This window comes from Somniosus microcephalus, chromosome 14 (assembly GCF_052327205.1).
Source record: "Somniosus microcephalus isolate GS21.2 chromosome 14, FLI_Smic_1.0, whole genome shotgun sequence".
NCBI lineage: Eukaryota > Metazoa > Chordata > Chondrichthyes > Squaliformes > Somniosidae > Somniosus > Somniosus microcephalus.
In genome coordinates, this window is record NC_141000.1 from 34,290,225 (window position 1) to 34,313,469 (window position 23,245).

The window sequence follows — 23,245 nt, forward strand, 5'->3', positions numbered from 1 at the left end:
TCCACTTTGGTGGCAAAAACAGGAAGGCAGATTATTATCTGAATGGCAATAGATTGGGAGAAGGGGAAGTGCAATGAGACCTGGGAGTCCTTGTGCACCAGTCGCTGAAGGTAAGCATGCAGGTGCAGCAGGCAGTTAAGAAGGCAAATGGTATGTTGGCCTTCGTAGCGAGAGAGTTTGAGTACAGGAACAAGGATGTCTTGCTGCAGTTGTACAGGGCCTTGGTGAGACCGCACCTTGAGTATTGTGTGCAGTTTTGGTCGCCTTATCTGAGGAAGGATGTTCTTGCCATGGAAGGAGTTCAGCGAAGATTCACCAGGCTGATACCTGGGATGGCAGGAATGACGTATGAGGAGAGATTGGGACGATTGGGCTTGTACTCACTGGAGTTTAGAAGAATGAGGGGATCTCATTGAAACTTATAAAATTCTAACAGGATTAGACAGACTAAATGCAGGAAGGATGTTCCTGATGGCCGGGGAGTCCAGAACCAGAGGTCACAGTCTAAGGGTAAGGGGTAGGCCATTTAGGACAGAAATTAGGAGGAATTTCTTCACCCAGAGAGTGATGAACCTGTGGAATTCTCTACCACAGAAGGCAGTAGAGGCCAATTCATTAAATATATTCAAGAAGGAGTTGGATATATTTCTTAAGGCTAAAGGGATCAAGGGGTATGGGGAGAAAGCAGGGACCGGGTACTGAATTTGGATGATCAGCCATGATCGCATTGAATGGCCTACTCCTATTCCTATCTTCTATGTTTCTATGTCCTTTAAAGAAGGAAACCTGCCATCCTTACCTGGTCTGGCCTACATATGACCCCAGTCTTTCACCAATGTGGTTGACTCATGATTGCCCTCTGAAGTGGCCTAGCAAGTCACTTAGTTGTATCAAACTGCTACACTGCAGTGGTTCAAAATGAAGGCCTACCACAGGGCAACTAGGGATGGGCAGTACCAGCGATGCCCATATCCGCCGAATCAATATTTTTAAAAAAGGTACAGTGTACTACCAATTTCAATGGAGGTCACCACTGCTCTCCTCTTTTATGCCTATGTGGAACCTATGAGATGCCTGCAGGGAATATCATGGAATTAGCCACTGAATTTTGCTTTTGGACAACTGATGCTTTCTGTAGTCCACAATGAAAGAATGACGGACATGCAAGATAAATTAATAGTGAATTAATTTTATGATGTTTGGTAGGTGTGTTTTTGCCATTCATGCTATGACAACATGTTTGTTGTCCATGTGCCCTGCTACTAAGTTTTCCCCTAGTTGAAGGAATGGTGAGCTGCAGGGATACAGAAGGCCTGCTGCCTGTAATTGTGACGTATCCTAGTGGAATCGCATCAATGTCACAGGTCACTTTGCTGTAGTCACTGTTGGCTTTCAGAGCGGAACAACTGACTGCTGACCTGAATGGAACGGACTGCTGCCGTGCTATTCATGCATGCCTCTGCCAAAGGGCATCTCATCCTGTTGCGCACTGATCTGAGGATAGAACAGCGGGCATCTGTGTTTTCAGAATCTCTCCCTCAGTATTTCCTTTAACTACTGTCCAAGCAAGTTGAAGTGTTCAATGCCTGCATCTTGGAATTTTGAACCAAAGTTCCGAAAGCTTGTGATTTCAAATAAAGCTGTTGGACTATAACCTGGTGTTGTGTGACTTCTTACATTTGTCCACCCCAGTCCAACTCCGGCATCTCCACACCATACATAGCAACAGTGAGAGTATTCATGACTGATGCTCCTACTGTGTATATGACCTGCACAGTTGAGGTGTGATTGACACCTATCCTGTGTACAATTTAGTTTAAAATAGACATCATCAGAGAGACAGATAAGCAAGCAAGCCATTGTAGATAAATCGTTGGTGACGGGTATATTATAGTGGAGAAGGTGGTGGTCAAGGAGCACAAACACTAGACACATCTGGATTTTTAGGTCCACATTGACTTTGCTGTGATCTCCAGGCAAATCAAAGACCAAATATGACATTCAAGCCCCCAGGTGGGGGACTGCTAGAGAGAGAAAATGGGGGTCGATCATGCCTCTGAAAGATAGTTTTCCTGGCTCATTTAACATGTGAAGCCAGTCTGAGGGTCAAGAACAAAGAGCATAATCTCAGACCAGAGAGAGTGGACAGGGGCATCCCTAGGAACTCTGATCTCCTCCAGCCTCCTCCGTAGGTTAGTTTAACACCATTCGTTGAAGAAGCATGTTCCCTATTTTTATTCTTTCACTGTGCATTACCTTTCACTTATCTGTATTGAATTTAATTTTCCAAAAGTCTGCCATTTGATTGCACCCCCCAACCCCCAGCCCACCACCACCCCAGATCAGACTAGCATGCATTGTGTCATGAATATAGGTCATTTTTGTAGGTTATTAACTATAGTTGCTCCAGTCTTCATTACCTGACATACTGTACTCGGCCAATAAAACAACACACCCCTAATCAGTACCTGCTGCCTCCTCTCTTTCAGCCAATTGCTTATCCACCTTCAAGTCTTACCTGTAATGATCAATAACGTCATTCTATAGTGGACACTAGGTGGAGCTGTAGAGCTGTATATAGCTATATGTATAAGACTACACTACCCAGCTGTATATATATATTAAGACTACATTACCCATGAGGCACTAGGCTACCCACAAGGCAGCAGTCAAGATGGAAGCCTCTACAGATACAGTACCCAATCCACATGTGCTCAATAAAAGTGTCTAGCAAAAGCTAGCTGTGTTCATAATAAGAATGTCTATTTATTAATGAACATAAGATTACCCAGGATTCTTATGCCCTAAGTTTGTGGAGCAACCTTTCATATGGAAGTTCAGCAAAAGCTTTTGAAGTCCAGATACACTGTAGCAGTTCCTCAGCACAGCATCTTAGGCCCAGCCATCTTCAGCTGCTTCATCAATGACCTTTCCTTCATCATAAGGTCAGAAGTGGGGTTGTTGTTCACTGATGATTGCTCAGTGTTCAGTGCCATTTGCAATTCCTGATACTGTATAATGAATCAGTTCATGTCCGCCTACAGCAAGATCTGGACAACATTCAGGCTTGGGCTGATAAGTGGCAAGTAGCATTCGCGCCACACAAGTGCCAGGCAATGACCATCTCCACCTTCCCTTGACATTCACTGGCATTACCATCGTCGAATCCCCCACCATCAACATCCTGCGGTCACCATTGACCAGAAACTCAACTGGACCAGCCACATAAATACTGTGGCTACAAGAGCAGGTCAGAGGCTGGGTATTCTGCGGCAAGTGGCTCACCTCCTGACTCCACGATGTTTCTCAACCACCTACAAGGCACAAGTCAGGATTGTGATGGAATACTCTCCACTTGCCTGGATGAGTGCAGCTCCAACCACACTCAAGAAGCTCGACATCATTCAGGAAAAAGCAGTCCACTTGATCGGCACCCCATCCACCACCTTAAACATCCACTCCTCCGCCACCGGTGTACTGTGACTGCAGTGTATGGTCCATATTTTCTTCTGTTGGCTGCAGCAAGTTGTCATGGCTTCTAACCTCCCAAACCATAACTTCCACTACCTAGAAGGACAAGGGTGGCAGGTGCATGGGAACACCATCACCTCCAAGTTTCCCTCCAAGTCGCACACCATCCTGACTTGGAAGTATATCACCGTTCCTTCATCATCGTTGGGTCAGAATCCTAGAACTCCCTAACAACACTGAGAGCACCTTCACCAGATGGACTGCAATAGTTCACGAAGAAGGACTCCACCACCTTCTCCAGGGCAACTAGAGATGCACAAAAAATGCCGACCTTGCCAGCAATGCCCATATCCCGAGGATGAATTCCAACACCACTTGGAATGCCACTTTATTAAAAGGCAGGAATTGCCCTTTCTGAAACCATGTTGACCATCATTTACTGATAAACTGGTTAATGCCATCATTGAAATAGCTGATAAGGAAACTTCATATAAACAAGTACACTAATAAATGCACAGAATAGTTCAAGGCCTAGGTCATCAGAGGAGCTCTCTATCATATTGGGCAAGTGCTTCTAACTTTCATTGCACAATTACATTATAAAGTGATTGTGCTCCTGATTTTCCACTTCACAATTCCACGATGCTATGGAGTATTTGTTGAGTCACGCACCTCAAAATAATATGCACCACTTGTCAATCTCCCATGTCATTGCACATGGAAGTCAAGACCAAATGTAGTCTTCAGGTGAGGCGGGGTTAAAGAGCAGGGACCAGAGTGTGCAGGTGTAATTCAGTCTCCATTTTAAAATCATACATTCTGACTTTATTTTTATATTTATTTTTATATTTCCATTATCAATTCCTATGTCTGCATTTCTAATGAAAATGACATATTAAAACTTGTCACACTGTAATCACACCTTTCTGCCAGTGGTCTTAATGCAGTGCCTCCACTTGGCGGCAGTGTGTAATTGCAGAGTGCCAACATTACATGGGCAGTTTCTGATATAACTGTGGACATAGGAATTTAAAATGGTTAAAATTGACAGTAAGAGTACACAGAGGTAAGATTTTTAATTATTAGAAGTTTAACTGCAAAGGATCTCATTATAATGAACATGAGCTTTACAGCAACAGAAAATGCTGGAAATACTCAGCAGGCCAGGCAGCATCCGTGGAGAGAGAAACAGAGTTAACGTTTCAGGTCTGGGACCCTTCATCAGAACTGGAAAAAGCTGGAGATGTAACAGATATTAAGCAGGTGCAGAGACAGGGGGAGGGGGGGTTAGGAGGGGAGGAAGAAATAGAAAGAACATCCTGTGGATCTCCAGCTTTTTCCAGTTATTTCAGATTTCCAGCATCCGCAGTATTTTGCAATTATATGAACTTTACATCAATTGGCTTGCATCCTTCCGTTTCATTATAATTAAAAAATGAAGTCAGTTTTGATTGCAGACAATGGTTGTAGGACTTAACCAGTAAAGTATGAATCATGTATTAAAGTAGTGAGCACAGAATGTGGAACTGACAGGTTGAACGTTCTTCTAAACTATTGGGGCTGTTACCTTTTTGGTTTTGGTGATGTGATCTTTCCTACTCACTAGGGCAGAGGTTTTTTTCCATTTTAAATTAATAAAAAGAAGGATTTTATTCAAGATTATTTGATAAGAGTGTTGAGGAAGTGGTAAGAATCTAAGAGGGTATGTAAAGCATGAAGCCTTTTTGGAGAATGATTAAGCAGGTGGAAATAGTGAAGACTGAAAACAGGCGGTAAGTTGATCAACGCGATAACAGTTTCTACTGTTGAATTGCCTTATAAAGACAAATCTTGCACTCTTGGGATCACGTCACTTACCGCCACTCAAGTCACTTCCTTCCTCTTAATGCAACTGTTTGACATACTCTGCTTATGTTCCCTTCTTACAGAAGAAAGTAAGGACTCCTTTAAGACAATCACAGAGTAAGAAAAAATCACTCTGCTTCACTCAGGTAAGGATGGGAGTTGGGCTTGTGCATTTTGCTGTAAGAAATTCTTCTTTCTATGCAAAGGGACCAAAGTAGAGCTTTGGTGTGCTGCGCTGGAATTAATCTGTCGACGTGAGCTGAACACAGTCAGTGCTGTAAGCATGTGATTATTGCTTTAATCTTAAGCACAGGAAGCCGTGGTTAGGCTGTGTACCAGGCAGACATATTGATAGTCAGGCTGTGAGTATATAATTGCCCCACCTTCAACTGTCACTTTGAAATTTTTGAAAGGGAATCATTGAGCATTACAGAATGCCACATTTGTTGATTAGCTTGCTCTTTCCGATGTGTGCGTTTGGCATGGTCAGGGTAAATGATGCACCTTGCTAATATTCGTCAAGGTCACTCGGCATGATATTGGGTCACAGAATACAACGTGCTATTAGTACAGAGCCAGTTTCTATTAATGCACCTTCTTCTTTCTATTTTGGGTCTTATTAGATTTTAAAATGCTACTTTCTGATTTAAAATAGTATTTCTATTTTAAAGGGACTTTCTTGTGTTTGTTTTAGGCCCAGGGTGCTTAATGCATCGGGAGTTTGATTGAATATACCTTAACATATTGCTGTAATTATCAGTGGAAATCAAAAATGTTATACAGAACCTCCAAACGATTCAGTTGCTGAATGTGATGGCCTGTTTATTTTTGTGATTTTTAAAAAATATATAATTTAAATTCATATTTGGAAGGTTGCATATAAGAAAGTGTACTTACAAAATTTTTAATTTGTCCTAAAATCTGTAAAATACAGTATAATTATGCTACAAAGCCACTATTACAATGCAATAAATGCTTGTAATTTATTCTTGGACTTGTGTCAGTCGATGAACCAAGGATGGAGTATTTGAACTTAATGGATCAATCTTCCTTCAAATTTCTAAGATTTACTTAGAAGTCTCAGTTTGACGCAGCTTGTTTTTTTTCAAAAAGTTACCTATTTTTAATCCAATTAATAACTTGTGTTACAAGCAGTGAAATCACAGAAACACTAGGTAAAACTAGGTACTTTATTAAACGCCTTATAACATATAACATTTGTTACAGTGACATAGTGCAACATTTCCGAGAACCGATCGAACAAGCAGAAGTGATGCTCTGCAAAGGGAAATTGTGAAACTGACTATTAAGGAACTAAAAGTTACATGTTGCAAAAGCATGGGAAACTACATATTTGTAGCTCGTTTCTGAGAAAAGCCTTGCAGGAACGTTACTGGGGAACGAGAAATTTATCTTCCAGTTTTGATGACCCCCATTGTAGTTGACAAATATATAGAATGTGATTCTTTGGCTCAGGTCTGTAGCTGCTGATTCATATAATTATAAATGGTGCTGTTAACAATGCGCTGTTTAGATAGAAAATAGTGAAATAAAAAAGTATATATCAAATACAGAGAATCTGTTGAAAATATAAGTTGGTTTTAATAGCAATATAGATCGGATAATGAGCAGAGAGCATTTTGAGAGCTATTTTCTCTTTGAAATCTCCTTAAGTGAATTGGTTTTTATTCATGTGTCTGCCGCACAGCTGAGGGGACAGGCTGGGGATCTATTCCTAGGCCTCTGCTTATAATGCCCTATGAGCAGCCAGTGGGGGAGGTGCCTTTTGAGTGATTACAGATGACTGGTCCTCAAATAGTCCCCAACGTCCCCGGCTCCTGCTTAGTATCTCCCCACAGTGGCATCACTGAGATCAGAAAGCAGCCATATTGGTACAAACCCATATCCTATATCTCTCGGTGGTACAGTGCTCCAACAGGCTGTGTCACCGTGCTGTTTTTACAACTACTGCTTGTGTTTCTATAGTGCTGCTTGCATTGGACAATGCCTCAAAGTGCTTTCAATTGAGGAAGACAAAAGAGTGGATTACTGAGCAGGAGAGGAAGGGGAAAAATTGGACCGGGTTAGGTGGTGGATCAATGACATAGTCAAAGAGTAGGGTTTTGGGAAGGTTTTTTTGAAAGAGGGAGATAGAAAAGTGGAGGAAGTTGATATTAGGAGCATGGTGGCTGAGTGCGTACAAACAGAAGCCCAGGATTATGGGAGTAGAAGCTGCATATGGGGATGCATGACAGGAGGAGATCCCTGAGATAGGGTAGGGTGTGGCCATGGAGGAGTTTGAAAGTGAGGACAATTACTTTGAAGGCAACTTGCTGGGTCACGGGAAACAGTGGAGCTTGGAGACTGACGTGATGGGTGTGCTGGACTTGGTGTGGTCTCAGTGTTGTGGGTGGGATGGAAGCCAGATTGAAAGGTCCTGAACAAGGAAAGGTGGGAGCTTAGTTGTGAAGCTAGATGAATTCCAGTAATTATGAAAGAGGGGTAAGGCTTATATAGATGGTATTTGGAGCAACTAAAGGGTTGAAGGTTGGTTTCTTGAGAAGGGGCCTGATAAAGATGGCCTTGAAGGAGGTGGAGACATTGCTGGAGGATAGAGACAGATTAATGTCAGCATGCATGGGGCTGAGGAAATGAAATTGATTGGTATAAAGCTGCGATAATAGAGGATCAGGTGAGAGGCTTCATTCATGAACGGAATGTGTAAAGGGCTGAGGGGAAGAAATAGGGTAGATGTGGGAGAATGGGATGGGTGAAGGCTCAGTTGGGTAGATAGCTAGGAGTTGAAGGGGAAGTTGAGGGACAGTACCAGTAGTGGCAGATATATAGATGCATGATTTTGGACATGAAGTCCATGAGCCCCTTGCATTTAGAGTTTGAGGTGAGGATGGGGATGGATGGAGGGCCGACTCTGGGGTTTGTGGTGAAGATGAGTTTGGAGTTGCTCCTGCTCTCCAGGATGACCTTGGGAGTAGTAAGCAGTTTTAACCAAGGTGAAAGAGGGACAGTACCATCAAGGTGGTCCAGCCAACCCGATGATTAGCATTGGTTGATAACCAAGGGATTCAAGCATACAGCCTATAAACCCGAGGCTGCAGAAATAGCTTTTAAAGTATTTTGTACACAAAGCTAACTATTGGTGACTATCATTTATTTTCCTGTGTGATAAGAGCCGGGCCATGTTACCTTGTTCTCTAAGATTCATTCTGCGATATTATGTGACAAGCTACTACACAAAATGGAACCTGCTGTATTAGTCATTTCCTGTTTCTGGTTTGGCTTGAGCGCTGTATTGAGGGCACACGTTTGTTACTCGTCAATCAAGATTTCAACCAATAAATTATTTACAGCTCGAGTTAAGTCGAATTTTAAACCTGTGTACAGATTGCAGTGTATCTCCATAAATACATTTCAACAACAAAAATACACCAGGAAGAAAATGCCTGACGTTGGACATAACAAAACACCTTCTCATTTAATATGGAACAGTGGGGCTGATTTCCATCTCGGTACTGCCCGTTTTTTTAAGCATACATGGGGCAGTGGCGGGACAAAAATAAAAATAATTTATTTTGAAGGTCAGCCTAAAAATCAGAACGATTTAGGCGGTTAATGCTCCCGCTGGAAACAGGCAGGGACCCCATTAAAATATTAAATTAGAAAGAAAGACTTGTATTTATATAGCGCTTTAGACATCCTCAGGGTATCCCAAAGCGCTTTACAGCCAATGATTTACTTTTGGAGTGTAGTCACTGTTGTAATGTCGGAATTAAGGGCCAACTAGCATTGTCATCGACTCCCAGTACAATTTTGTTTTCTAGATTTCTTTGGGGGAATTTTGAGCCTTTAAGGCTTCCTTAAGGTCATTTCCTTGCTGCTGTGAGTGCATAGAAACTTTCCCTGCCACTTAAATCTGCTGCTCTGTTAACACCCGCCCCCCCACCACAAAGTGCTGCTGCAAGTCCATCGTCAGTGACTGCTCCGTTGCGGATTTCCACTCTCCCTGGCGCCAAGCTGCCTCTAAGCAGCTTGTGAGTTCTATTTAAATGAGGCCCGCTGATGTCAACCAATCCGGCGTCCCCGCCGTCCTCAATCAATCGCCGTTCCTCCGACGTCATCAGACGAACCGCACGTTCGATATGCGCCCAACAGAAAAATCGACCCCAGTGTGTTGTTCATTGGTCTCGTTAGAGTTTAAAGATCTGAACCATGTATGGCAGTTTTATTAGCGTGCAGTTGTTAATGTACATTCTCCTTTAGTGATAGGTTTGAGAAATTTGCAAAGATGTTTGTACATTTTGGTAATGTTCTATTTTGGTCAGTTGGTAGCACTCTCATGTCTGAATCAGAAGGCTGTAGGTTCAAGTCCCACTCCAGAGACTTGAGCACATAATCCAGGCTGACACTCCAGTGCAGTACTGAAGGAGTGCTACACAGGCCCTGTCTATCCTCAGGTGAGCATAAAAGATCCCATGCCACTATTTCGAGGAGAAGGGGAATTCTTCCTGGTGTCCTGGGCCAATATTTAATCCCTCAACCAACATCACTAAAAAAATGATAATCTGGTCATTACTTCATTGCTGTTTGTGGGAGCTTGCTGTGCGCAAATTGGCTGCCATGGTTCCGACATTACAACAGTGACTAAACTTTAAAAAGTACTACACTGGCTGTAAAGTGCTTTGGGACATCCTGAGGTCGTGAAAGGTGCTATACAAGTGCAAGTTCTTTCTTATATAATAGCAAAATACTGCGGCTGCTGGAAACCCGAAATAACAACAGAAAATGCTGGAAATACTCAGCAGGCCAGATAGCATCCGTGGAGAGAGAAACAGAGTTAACGTTTCAGGTCTGTGTCCCTTCATCAGAACTGATGAAGGGTCCCAGATCTGAAACGTTAACTCTGTTTCTCTCTCCACGGATGCTGTCTGGCCTGCTGAGTATTTCCAGCATTTTCTGTTGTTATTTCAAGTTCTTTCTTTATTGGTTCCTTATCTTTACTCAGAAGTCTTTTTTTGCTTTTTACAAAAAATATTGAATTATTCAGTGGCTCGAATTGAGCAATTTTAATAAAATGGCACAAGGGGGTTATGGTTTTTACACAATTTCAACTTGATTTAAGAAGTAATTTAAATTAAACTACACTACTTCGAATTGACAGGAGTGGACTGTATGACCTACATTGTACCAGAGTCCATGCAACCAAACTACTGTTTATTCAGCAAGTATTGCAGAACTTTAATAATTTTTTCTGTATGCCATTTTACTTGTGTACCTCTTTAAAAAGGATTTTGTTTCTTTTTTTATAGACCAATAGATACATTTGAATTTATAGACGTGCTGCAAATCCAATCCATTTGGATCCATATTTTGTGCAATGCAGCCTGTAAAATTACCTGTTTAATTTTTAATAATTCACATTATAATTCAACAGTGAACAGCTATAATGAATAACTGTTGACATCAATTTTACACTGGAACAGAGCACAGAGAAAGAGTTGTCAATTTAATCTTGCAATAGGACTCATAAATGCTCAGGATTACACCATAATGTGAAGGAGATATTGATTATGAATTGATTCAGGGAAAAACTTGGCATAAATCTCATTTGTATGTTTTGATATGAGATTGACTGGTGTGCTTTATAATCCATTGGGTGCTCAAACCTGTCATTGAAAATAAAGATGGATCTTCTCAAACCCTCACATATTTTAGGTTTAAGAATTATTTTGTTTGCCATCTAACTCAACCAGTTCTCTGACCACTTCTGACATACAGTCCTTTGCACTTTTTTGAGGGGAGGGGGGTGCAAGAGCAGTGGGATCTGGGGGTGCATAATCACAAAATACCTATAATTTTAAATCTGAGATTGATAGATTTTTGTTAACCAGTGGTATTAAGGGATATGGGCCAAAGGCAGGTATATGGATCGGCCGTGATCTCATTGAATGGTGGAACAGGCTCGAGGGGCTGAATGGCCTACTCCTGTTCCTATGTTCCTTCCACAGACTGTGTGTGTTTGGAGGGTGGGAGGGAAATTACAAAGGATAAATAAAAGCAGATTTAAAAAAGGAGACGGAGAGAATTTCTTGAATATGTAAGTGAAAGTAATACTCATGAAATTAGCAGCAAAGTATAATTCAGTGGGTTGCACTGAGGCAACATTGTAATTGCAGGCAATCAGCTTGGAAAATGCAAATGATACTGCTGCATAGCTTTCAGCCCAGGTTCATGGGTTATAAAAAGAAAGACTTGCATTTATATAGCGCCTTTCACGACCTTCAGATTTCATTTTCATAAACTCTGTAGATCACACCCCAAATATATTTGTCACCAGATAGGTGGCAAGTACCCAATCTATTGGTTTGGAAACTGAAGCATTTCAACTCCGAGTTACTGACCACAGTTTGGAAATGAAGCTTAGAGCACCGCGCAGGACAAGGCAATGATGTGCTGAGTCCCAACAATACTTTCAATGGGAGTTTTTGAAATGTTTTCCAAAATATGATTTTTTACGCAAGAGGCTTTGGTTTGAACACTGCAGAAACAGTGCTCTTGGAAAAGACAGGCAGATTCGTATTGAAAATTGACTTTGCTATTGATAAATGTTATTGGTTCACCACCCTCTGCCCTGGAAGCAAGACAGTCTCTCCTCTCTCTTTCTTTTATAACCAGAAGAACAAAACTATTTGCTATTTGTCGGTCTACCATCGCTGCTAAAACCACATCAGAAACATAAACAGAAGTTTATTGGAAGTAAACAATTTAGCCGATAGTTCTTTTTCCCCTCTCCATCCACTCCACTCCAAATTTGGAGACGTGAGTCCAGACCAAAGAAGAGAAACTGCAGTGAAGTCTTCAGAAACCACTGGTGAAACTAATCTCTTTATAGGTATCTTACACCACTAGATCGCACAGCCTTATCTGACTTATATGGGTGAACAGTTTGATAGTTCAGTTTGCAGCTTCTTTTGCAGGTCGTGAAAAATGCCTAATTTTTTTAGGAGCAAAGAGGAAGTCGAACTGCTTTTGGAATTATTGCCAATCTACGTAAACTCTCCAACATAAATTAAAATAGCATCTTAACACACAGCCAAGCTTGCAAAGCTATCCTATTTCTACAGAATAACTGTAATGTAGACCAGTTCCTCTGTGGTTTTTACTGAAATATACTGGCCAATCTCTCGTGGCATGTCGACACAGCGAGTCAAGATCAAGTGTAGTATTTAGGTGAAGTGGGATTAGATAATTGTACCAGAGTATGCAGATTTAATTCAGTTCCCATTTTAAAGCCATGCACCCTGTGATTTTTTTTAATATCTATATTTCCATCCTAAATTCCTATGTCCAGATTTATAATGGAAACTGTCCATGTAAACTTGTCACATTGTAATTACACAATCTTTCCAGTAGTGGCACTACCATTGGAAGGGGAGGGTATAATTACAGTTTACAGACAGTTTCCGTTATAAATCTGGGCATCATTTACATGGGAAAGGTTGGCAGGAAGTGCGTGCAGATGCAGGGCTTTTAATAAATTATAGATTACAGTTCCCATTTTGGAAAAAGTGCTCTTGTATTTAGATTGTGGGTGCTAAGGATCATCAGTACATCAAGGTATTGGCCCAGAACTTGGTGTCGGGGGCTTGCCGCGCGTGCAAGCCCCCGATGTGCACTTACCCAGCGCGCCGACATCTGAAACCTGGCCCGCAGTGGAATTCCTGTCAGTGGCCCGGTTCTGATGTCGGTGCGCTGTGCTAACCTGACCCAGCGGCGTAGTTAGTGCGATGTGGGCAGCACGGTGGCATAGTGGTTAGCACTGTTGCCTCACAGCGCCAGGGACCCGGGTTCAAATCCGGCCTCGGGTGACTGTCTGTGTGGAGTTTGCACATTCTCCCCGTGTTTGCGTGGGTTTCCTCCGGGTGCTCCGGTTTCCTCCCACAGTCCAAAGATGTGCGGGTTAGGTTGATTGGCCATGATAAAAAAAATTGGCCCTTAGTGTTAGGGGGGATTAAATACGTGTGGTTACGGGGATAGGGCTTGGGTGGGATGGCTGTCGGTGTAGGGACCGGGTGCTAGGGTTTGGATGATCAGCCATGATCTCGTTGAATGGCGGAGCAGGCTCGAAGGGCCGAATGGCCTACTCCTGCTCCTATCTTCTATGTTTCTATGTGCCGGCTGGGATCAGGTGAGCACTGTGCAGTCAATCAGGGGAGGGGAAACTTCATTCATAAGTTTGAGAGTAAGAACTGTCAAACTCATGGGAAGTACTGCACCCCAAAACACTACTTAAACTTTAAATAAAAATTTTAAAAACATCCCAATCATTAAATTAAGTATAAATAAGTTTTAAAAAAAAATTTAAACAATTTTTTTTTGTTGAAAAAAATATATAAATCTATATATATAAAGCGATGCTTCTGTCTGTCCTTCTGTCTGTCTATCCTCGCGTGTGCGTCTGGGCGGCTATGCGCTCAAAAGTTATAGGGCGTACCTACGCGTGTGTTACGTCGAAAGAAAGCTTACCTTTCCAAAACGGTCTTAAGCGTATTTACGTTTCGGCCGGGCTAAAATCGCGCCCGCGGTATCCGAAAAACCTTCAAAATTCCGCTCATTACCATCTCATTATCCGCTCATAGCGACAGAGTGACCTCGAGGTCGACCAATCGTACGCTGGCTTGTTGCCGCGTGCGGCCGGGCCCTCCTACGGTCGAGTGACGGGACGATTGACCAATCCTACGCTTTGGTCACCTGACGGTCGACCAATCGGTGCGTGTGTGGGCGGGCCTTATCGTTCTGAACCGAGGTGAGTAGCCGCCATCTTGCTTCCATTCTTTTTCCTGCTTTCTGCGTCTTTCTTTTCAAATATACATTTCCAGCAAAATAAAATTGAATTTATTAAACTGTTTTAAAAAAATCACTCATTTGTAAATATTTTCTCTAACCTGAAGATTCTTTTTCCTACCTTTCCCCGTTTTTTTCTTAGGCCTGAAAGCCTGGGCCTTTCTTGCCCAGCCAGGCCCGAGCTAGGTAATTGGGCTTCTGCTAAGCTCCTCCCCCACCCCCCCCCCCGTGTCACGTTACCCGGGGCAACGGCGTCAGCCACGAGGGTCAGGGTGCGCGCGCAGCAGGAGCAGGTGAGACGCGGCGTCTCACTCTGTTCCGCGCTCGGCTCGGCTCGGGCGGGCGGGGCTCTTGAGAGTGCGGATCTCGGTCTTGGTGAGCGGGAGCGATTACCCCGGCAACCAGGCCCGCCAGCCATCTCTCAGAGCCGCAATCGGCGGACTTCAAGCCGGCTCGGCCGGGGGGGCGGGGCTCGGAGAGCGGGGCTCTCGGGAGTGCGGGGCGGCTGGGGCTCGGAGAGCGGGGCTCTCGGGAGTGCGGGGCGGGGCGGCTGGGGCTTCGACAGCGGGGCTCTCAGGAGTGCGGGGCTCGGAGAGCTGGGCTCTCGGGAGGGCGGGGCGGTGCGGCAGGGTTACCCCGGCAACCAGGCGTGGCCGTGGCTGTCTCTCAGCCTCAATTCCCTCCTCCCCCTTCCCCCCCCCGCCCTCCCTTCCCACCCGCCCTCCCTCCCCCCCCCCAACCCGCCCTCCCTTCCCCCCCACCCGCCCTCTCTTCCCCCCCACCCGCCCCCCCCCCCCGCAGTCGCTCTCTCTCTCTCTCTCTTCCAACAACAACATGCCCTCGAAAAAGCCTCGGCACCGCCGGGCACTTCAGCTAGTTTTTAATAAAAAGGGTCTAAAACTAAACTTACCTTATTGTAGATTCTTTAAAATAATAAACCTGTGGGGGAAAAAAAAATTCTAAATTGCACTAAAACACCACTTACCTGTAAAAATAAATACTTACATGTGCTTTTTACAAGCGTAAAGACCGGAGGCCTTTACACATGCGCAAATCCCCCAAAACAGAGGAAATCCAAGACGCACGCGCTGCCCCCTACAGCGCATGCACTAGCCTCTTCACCTCTTGGGTTAGAGGAGAGGAAATGCCGATTTTCAGCGCATGCGCTGTGCATGCTGAAAACCGGCATTTCCTCCGGCCAGACGCGTGAGTACCCCTTCCGTACTCACGCGTTTGGGGAGGAATTACTGCCCCATTGTATTTTGAGCTTTTGTTACATGTTGCAAAATGTGGATCATTCTTTCAATGAACATTTTTTAATATTGAAGTTGTCGCACTCCAGTATTGCATGATGAGGATGACCAGTTTCTCGACAGAATACACGTATTTCAGGTATATGATGCATATTTTTGCCGACTTTGAATTCTGAACATGTTTGAAGGGCCCTCACAATCTTCTGTCCATTGCCAAGTTCAATTATAAATGTAGATGTTTAGGAAGTTAAAACAGCCGCAAGCCATTTTCTCACAAATCTGTGACTCGTGGAGTGAAATTCTTAATACAGTATAGGACGTGGGATAGGAAATGTAATTTTTGTGACACAACCCTACATTTGTGATGGAGAACGTGTGACCTATTTCCCCCCCACTCCCGAGTCTGAGTCTTTGCACTTAACCACAAATGAGATGATGTCACAAGTCTGTTGTGTGCTGTAAATTCTATGCAAGTCTGTGCAAGAAGGATTTGTTTCCAGATTAGAGATCATAACCACACTCGCAGCAGCTTTGGAACTGCTCCTCTAAATGCCTTATGATTGGTGGTGCTGTTTCCATTGATCTGAAAGGTGCATTCCACTGCCCCTCATCCATTAAGCACCAGAAGGTAAACACTTGACAACTGGGTAGAAATTTCATTAAAATCATGCCATTCCATTAATTCAGGTTACAGCTGATTTGGGACATGCAGTTTCAGTTACATCTAAGTTCACTAAATGTGGATTCCACTCGAATATATTTCATGCATCTAATGTGGCATTGGAGCCTTTAATCTCTTAAGTATTTTACTTGAGCACCTATAGACCAATAAAAAAGGATTAATAATTTCTTGCTCCTCAATTATTGATAGTATTTGGAGGGTCATTTATTACCTGACTGCTTCACAACTCCTCATAAATAAAGTGTTGATTTTACAGCATTTTTAAATTCAATCTCGGGATATTGATGTCGCTAATAAGGTCAGCATTTATTGCCCATTCCTAGTTGCCCTTGAGAAGTTGGTGGTGGACCTTCTTCTTGAACCACTACAGTCCGTGTGGTGAAGGTACTCCCACAAAGCTGTTGGGAAGGAAGTTAGAAACATAGAAGATAGGAGCAGGAGTAGGCCATTCAGCCCCTCGAGCCTGCTCCGCCATTCAATGCGATCATGGCTGATCATCCAAGTTCAGTACCCGGTTCCTGCTTTCTCCCCATACCCCTTGATCCCTTTAGCCTTAAGAAATATATCCAACTCCTTCTTGAATATATTTAATGAATTGGCCTCTACTGCCTTCTGTGGTAGAGAATTCCACAGGTTCATCACTCTCTGGGTGAAGAAATTCCTCCTCATTTCTGTCCTAAAAGGCCTACCCCTTATCCTTAGACTGTGACCCCTGGTTCTGGATTCCCGACCATCGGGAACATCCTCCCTGCATCTAGTCTGTCCAGTCCTGCCAGAATTTTATAAGTTTCAATGAGATCCCCTCTCATTCTTCTAAACTCCAGCGAGTACAAGCCCAATCGACCCAATCTCTCCTCATACGTCATTCCTGCCATCCCAGGTATCAACCTGGTGAATCTTCGCTGAACTCCTTCCATGGCAAGAATATCCTTTCTCAGATAAGGCGACCAAAACTGCACACAATACTCAAGATGTGGTCTCACCAAGGCCCTGTACAACTGCAGCAAGACATCGTTGTTCCTGTACTCAAACCCTCTCACTATGAAGGCCAACATACCATTTGCCTTCTTAACCGCCTGCTGCACCTGCATGCTTACCTTCAGCGACTGGTGCACAAGGACACCCAGGTCCCGTTGCACTTCCCCTTCTCCCAATCTATTGCCATTCAGATAATAATCTGCCTTCCTGTTTTTGACACCAAAGTGGATAACCTCACATTTATCCACGTTATATTGCATCTGCCATGCTTCTGCCCAATCACGCAACCTGTCCAAATCATCCTGTAGTTTCTCGGCATCCTCCTCACAGCACACACGCCCACCCAGCTTTGTGTCGTCTGCAAATTTGGAGATATTTTACATCTAGTTCCCTTGTCTAGATCATTAATATATATTGTGAATAGCTGGGGTCCAAGGACCGATCCCTGTGGTGCCCCACTAGTCACTGCCTGCCACTCGGAAAAAGACCCGTTTATTCCAACTCTTTGCTTTCTATCTGCCAACCAGTTCTCTATCCAAGTCAATACCTTGCCCCCAATCCCATGTGCCTTAACTTTACACGCTGATCTCTTATGTGGGACCTTATTGAAATCCTTCTGATTGTCCAAATACACCACATCCACTGGTTCTCCCTTATCGATTTTACTAGTTACATCCAAGATTTTGACCCAGAGACAATGAAGGAACAGTGATATGTGTCCAAGTTGGGATGGAGAGGAACTTGCAGATGATGGTGATCCCATGCAGCTGCTGTCCTTGTCCTTCTAGGTGGTGGAAGTCGCGGGTTTGGGAGGTGCTGCCGAATTGCCTTGGCGAGTTGCTGCAATATATTTTGCAGGCAGTATACATTGCAGCCATGGTGCGCTGATGGTGGAGGGAGTGGATGTTTAAGCCAATGGATGAGGTGCCAATGAAATGGACTGCTTTGTCTTGGATGGCGTTGAGCGTCTTGAGTGCTATTGCAGCTGCACCCATCCAGGCAAGTGGAGAGTATTCCATCACACTCCTGATGCGTGCCTTGTAGGTGTTGGAAAGGCTTTGGGGAGTCAGGAGGTGAGCCACTCACTGCAGAATACCCAGCCTCTGACCTGTTCTAGTAGCATTTATGTGGCTGGTCCAGTTCAGTTTCTGATCAATGGTGACCCCCCAGGATGTTGATATTGGAGGATTTGGTGATGGCGATTGCCCGGCACTTGAATGGCGCGAACGTTACTTGCCACTTACCAGCCCAAGCCTGAATATTGTCCAGATCTTGCTGCATGCGGGCATGGACTGCTTCATTATAGAGTCATAACGGCACAGAAGGAGGCCATTCGGCCCATGGAGTCCATGCCAGAGGAATTGCGAATACATAAGAACATAAAAATTAGGAGCAGGAGTAGGCCATACGGCCCTTCGAGCCTGCTCCGTATTCAGTAAGATCATAGCTAATCTTCGACCTCAACTCCACTGTCCTGCCCGATCCCCATATCCCTTGATTTCCCTAGCGTTCAAAAATCTATCTATCTCAGCCTTGAATATGCTCAAAGACTCAGCATCGACAGCCCTTTGAGGTAGAGAATTCCAAAGATTCACAATCCTCTGAGTGAAGAAATTCCTCCTCATCTCAGTCTTAAATGGCTGACCCCTTATCCTGAGACTATGCCCCCCTAGTTTTAGACTCTCCAGCCAGGGGAAACAACCTCTCAGCATTTACCCTGTCAATCCCCCTCAGAATCTTATGTTTCAATGAAATCACCTCTCATTCTTCTAAACTCCAGAGAGTAGAGGCCCAGTCTACTCAATCTCTTCTCATAGGTCAACCCTCTCATCCCAGGGATCAATCTAGTGAAAACAAAAGCAAAATACTGCAGATGCTGGAAATCTGAAATAAAAACAGAAAATGCTGGAAATACTCAGCAGGTCAGGCAGCATCTGTAGAGAGAGAAACAGAGTTAACGTTTCAGGTCAATGACCCTTTGTCAGAACTGGAAATAGTTGGAGATGTAACAGATTTTTAAGCAAGTGTAGGGGCATGGAGGGGGGGAGGAGAGGAAAGAACAAAAGGGAAGGTCTGTGATAGGATGGAAGGCAGGAGAGATTAAGAGACAAAAGGGATGATGGTGCAAGTCAAAAGGAGATGGTAATGGGACAAGTTAAGAAACAAAAAATGACTCTAGATGAAGTGTCAATCTAGTGAACCTCTGTTGCACCGCCTCTAAGGCAAGTATTTTCTTCCTCAGATAGAGACCAAAACTGTGCACAGTACTCCAGGTGTGGTCGCACCAAAGCCCTGTACAATTGTAGTAGAAACTCCAACCCCCTTGCAATAAAGGCCAACATGCCATTTGCCTTCCTAATTGCTTGCTGTACCCGCATGCTAACTTTGTGTTTCCTCTACGAGGACACCTAAATCTCCCTGAACACCAACATTTAATAGTTTCTCACCATTTAAAAAATATTGGGGGAAAAATTCAGTATCGCCCGGTTTGGGACGCCATTATCGGCTGTGCGCAAAATTTAGTGCCTGGCGCTAATTATCGCCTCCGACAGCAAACTTGGCTATTATCACCGCTGGAGATGATTGGAGCGCTAAATCAGGCGCTTCACACCTGTCTTAAGGCGCAAAGGCCGAGGAGCAAGGTGCTACCTCAGAGCGCTGGCGAAGCAAGGAAGGGTAAATCAAAATAAACCTGCAAAGTGCTGCTCAGTATGCAAAACTCCTTCACACAGCGTTGAATCTCTCCAGAAGTCAGTCTCTCTCAGAATGCGTGGTGCAAAAATGTCACCGACAAAAAAAGGCAGGAAGCGGTCGCCTTTAAATAACGCTCCCCCAGTCCCTTTCTGACAGCATAACGCTCCCCTGAACCTGTCGTTGCTAGCGGCAGGCGGTAAGGGAGGGGACGCCACTCAATATCCGGTCCAGGGCGCTAACGGGGCGTTGCGCGCTCGACTGGCGTCACAATCTGCCGGCGCAGGAGATCATGGTGGTAGTGTTTAGCGCCGCCGCAAAATGTCTAGTTAATTTTGCGAGCGGCGCAAACATCGCCGCGCCCGGGCGCTAGTTGCTTTGCGCCCCAATTGGCGCCCTCTTAAGGCGCTAACTGGAGGTGCAAACAACTGAATTTTTCCCCCATTATGTTTTTCTATTCTTCCTACCAAAGTGAATAACCTCACATTTCCCCACATTATACTCCATCTGCCACCTTATTGCCCACTTAGTTAACCTGTCTATATCCCTTTGCTATCTCTTTGGGTCCTCCTCACAGCTTACTTTCCCACCTAGCTTTGTACCATCAGCAAACTGGATACATTGCACTCAGTCCCTTCATCTAAGTCATTGATATAGATTGTAAATAGCTGAGGCCCAAACACTGATCCTTGCGGCACCCCACTAGTCACAGCTTGCCAACCGGAAAATGACCCATTTATCCCTACTCTCTTGGTTCTATCCGTTAACCAATTCCCTATCCATGCTAATATATTACCCCCAACCCCATGAGCCCTTACCTTACATAGCAACCGCTTATGTGGCACCTTATCGAATGCCTTTTGGAAATCCAAATATACTACATCCACTGGTTCCCCTGCTAATTACATCCTCAAAAAACTCTAATAAATTTGTTGAACATGATTTCCCTTTCATAAAACCATGTTGACTGTGCCTAATCATACTATGATTTTCTAAGTGCCCTGTTACTACTTCCTTGATAATGGATTCCAGCATTTTCCTGATGACTGATGTCAGGTTAACTGGCCTGTAGGTCCCTGTTTTCTCTCTCCCCTCTTTCTTAAATAGCGGGGTTACATTTACTATCTTCCAATTCGCTGGGACCGTTTTAGAATCTTGGGAATTAAGCTGAACACTGAGCAATCATCAGCAAACAGCCCACTTCTGACCACCAATTTTTGCCCCCCAATCTCTATTGACTTCAGGTTTACTAGGGCTCCTTGGTGCCACACTCGATCAAATGCTGCCTTGAAGATGAGGGCAGTCATTCTCCCCCTCCACTCTGGAATTCAGCTGTTGTGTCCATGTTTTAAAAAGGATCTAATATTTATTGTATGCAACATATGTACAACCTACAAACAGAAATACAATTGATTAAGGACTAATGGCACTTTTTCAGCCAACTTCTCAAGTGTGTGTGTGTTGAAGCCGCAGGAGAGCCTTGTTACAATGGATGGATTGATCATGTTATTTACTGATCACAAATCTACCTGTCATGTGGGTAGTGTGTAACAAAAAGAGACACTCTTTTTAAAGGAGGATGAAAAGAGAAAGAGAGAGATTGTTCCAGTGGGGGAGAGTCTCTACAGTAGTCGGGTGCAAGGCAGAAGGGGGCTATGTTATTTTAGGGAGGGTGACTGAGAGAGATGCACCTTTGGGTTCTTTCTGTGCTGAGATTTCTATGGTCACATTGGAAAGATTCAAATTGTGGCTCAGTGTTTTGTTTAAATTCTGTGCACTTGATACTGTGTGTGTCTACAATTTAAGCTGAAGAAAAGAACAGTAAGGTGGATATTAAAGAAGCATGTTCAGATACCAATCAAAGTAATTTGGATAAATTGCTCATTTAGTAAAGGGCATTAATGTGGAGACTAGCACCAATCTAAAATGTACTGAAAATTACACCGTGCACATCTGTCCCTATCTATTTCAATGTTGATATGTGCAAGACAGCAAATAGTGATTGTAATACACAAGGAACTCAAATGACAGTGTTTAGCCACTGGAATTTGAATTCTGTATGTGTCAGTTTGGCTCATTTGGTACCACACTTGCCTCTGGGTCATCAGGTCAAGTGTTCAAGCCCCACTCTGGGACTTCAGCACATAATCTAGGCTGGCATATCAGTACCAGTACTGAGGGAGTACTGCATTGTTGGAGGTGTAAAACTGATTCCTCATCTGCCTATTCAGATGGGTGTAAAAGATCACTCTATTCAAAGAACAGCAGAGTTGCAGCCTTCCGGACTCAATATCGAGTTCAACAATTTCAGATCATAAGCTCGGCCCCCATTTCATTTTCTCTTGTAATTGTTCCACTCCTTTCCCCCCCCCCCCCTTTCCTTTTGTTTCTCTCTCACACCTGGCAGCTATCTTTTGCCCTGCCAGTACACTTTACACCTAATCCCAGCCTATTACCATCTCGTCTAGCTTCTAATCTCTTTTACTTCTTTTGTTTCTTTTATTCTTTTGTCCGATCGCAGCCCTGCCTCCGATCTAGTTTCTTTTCTTTCCAGTTTTGAAGAAGGGTCCAACCCGAAACGTCAACTCAAATTTCTCTCCACGGATGTTGCCTGACCTGCTGAGTCTTTCCAGCATTTTCTGTTGTTATTTAGCAGAGTTGTCCTGATGTCCTGGCCAATATTTATCCCTTAACCAACAACAGCAAAAACAGATTAACTAGTCATTTATCTCATTGCTGTTTGTGGGATCTTGCTGTGTGCAAATTGGCTGTGAAGTGCCTTGGGGCGAGGATGATGTGAAAAGTGCTACTCAAATGCTCTTTGTTTCTGTTAGTGTCAGCTGTGGCTCAGTGGGTAGCACTCTTGCCTCTGAGTCAGAAGGTTGTGGCTTTAAGTCCCACATGAGCACCAAAATCTAGGCTGACACTCCAGTGCAGTGCTGAGGGAGTGCTGCACTGTCGGAGGTGCCGTCTTTTGGATGAGACGTTAAACCGAGGCCCCGTCTGCTCTCTCAGGTGGATGTAAAAGATCCCATGGCACTATTTCAAAGAAGAGCAGAGGAGTTATCCCCAGTGTCCTGGCCAATGTTTATCCCTCAATCAACATAACAAAATAGATTATCTGGTCATTATCACATTGCTGTGTGCAAATTGGCTGCTGAATTTCCTACATTACAACAGTGACTACACTTCAAAAATACTTCATTGGCTATAAAGCACTTTGGGACGTCCGGTGGTCGTGAAAGGTGCTATAAAAATGCAAGTCTTTTGTTACCAATGTTGATTTTTCTTGCTACTGTTGTTTTGTGGTTTCAAGTCATAGGACAGAAAGTGAGGATTATAATCTTATGTCCCAAGATCAGGGTTGTAGAAGCATCAGCTGTCAGTAAGAAAAATAATGTATTTGCTTTCTTGAGTTAAATATTTCTGGATATATTTAAAGCAAATAGTAGAAAAGAGGACATTT

At 43.9% G+C, this 23,245-nt stretch overlaps 1 protein-coding gene across 5 annotated transcripts in view; it reads left to right on the forward strand.

The window, feature by feature from the left end:
• The window catches only part of lcp1 (lymphocyte cytosolic protein 1 (L-plastin)), a 139,543-nt gene that overhangs the window by 63,723 nt on the left and 52,575 nt on the right, over positions 1–23,245 (forward strand). The window contains exon 2 of one of the 5 annotated variants that reach the window (XM_086006484.1): positions 5,400–5,462. The exons of 2 other annotated variants lie outside the window; for them this stretch is intronic. The gene's annotated coding sequence lies outside the window, so the exon portion shown is untranslated. Of the gene's footprint in view, positions 1–5,332; positions 5,463–5,615; positions 5,679–23,245 lie in introns of those variants that run through there. 2 more of the 5 variants (XM_086006483.1, XM_086006485.1) reach the window with 2 other exon arrangements.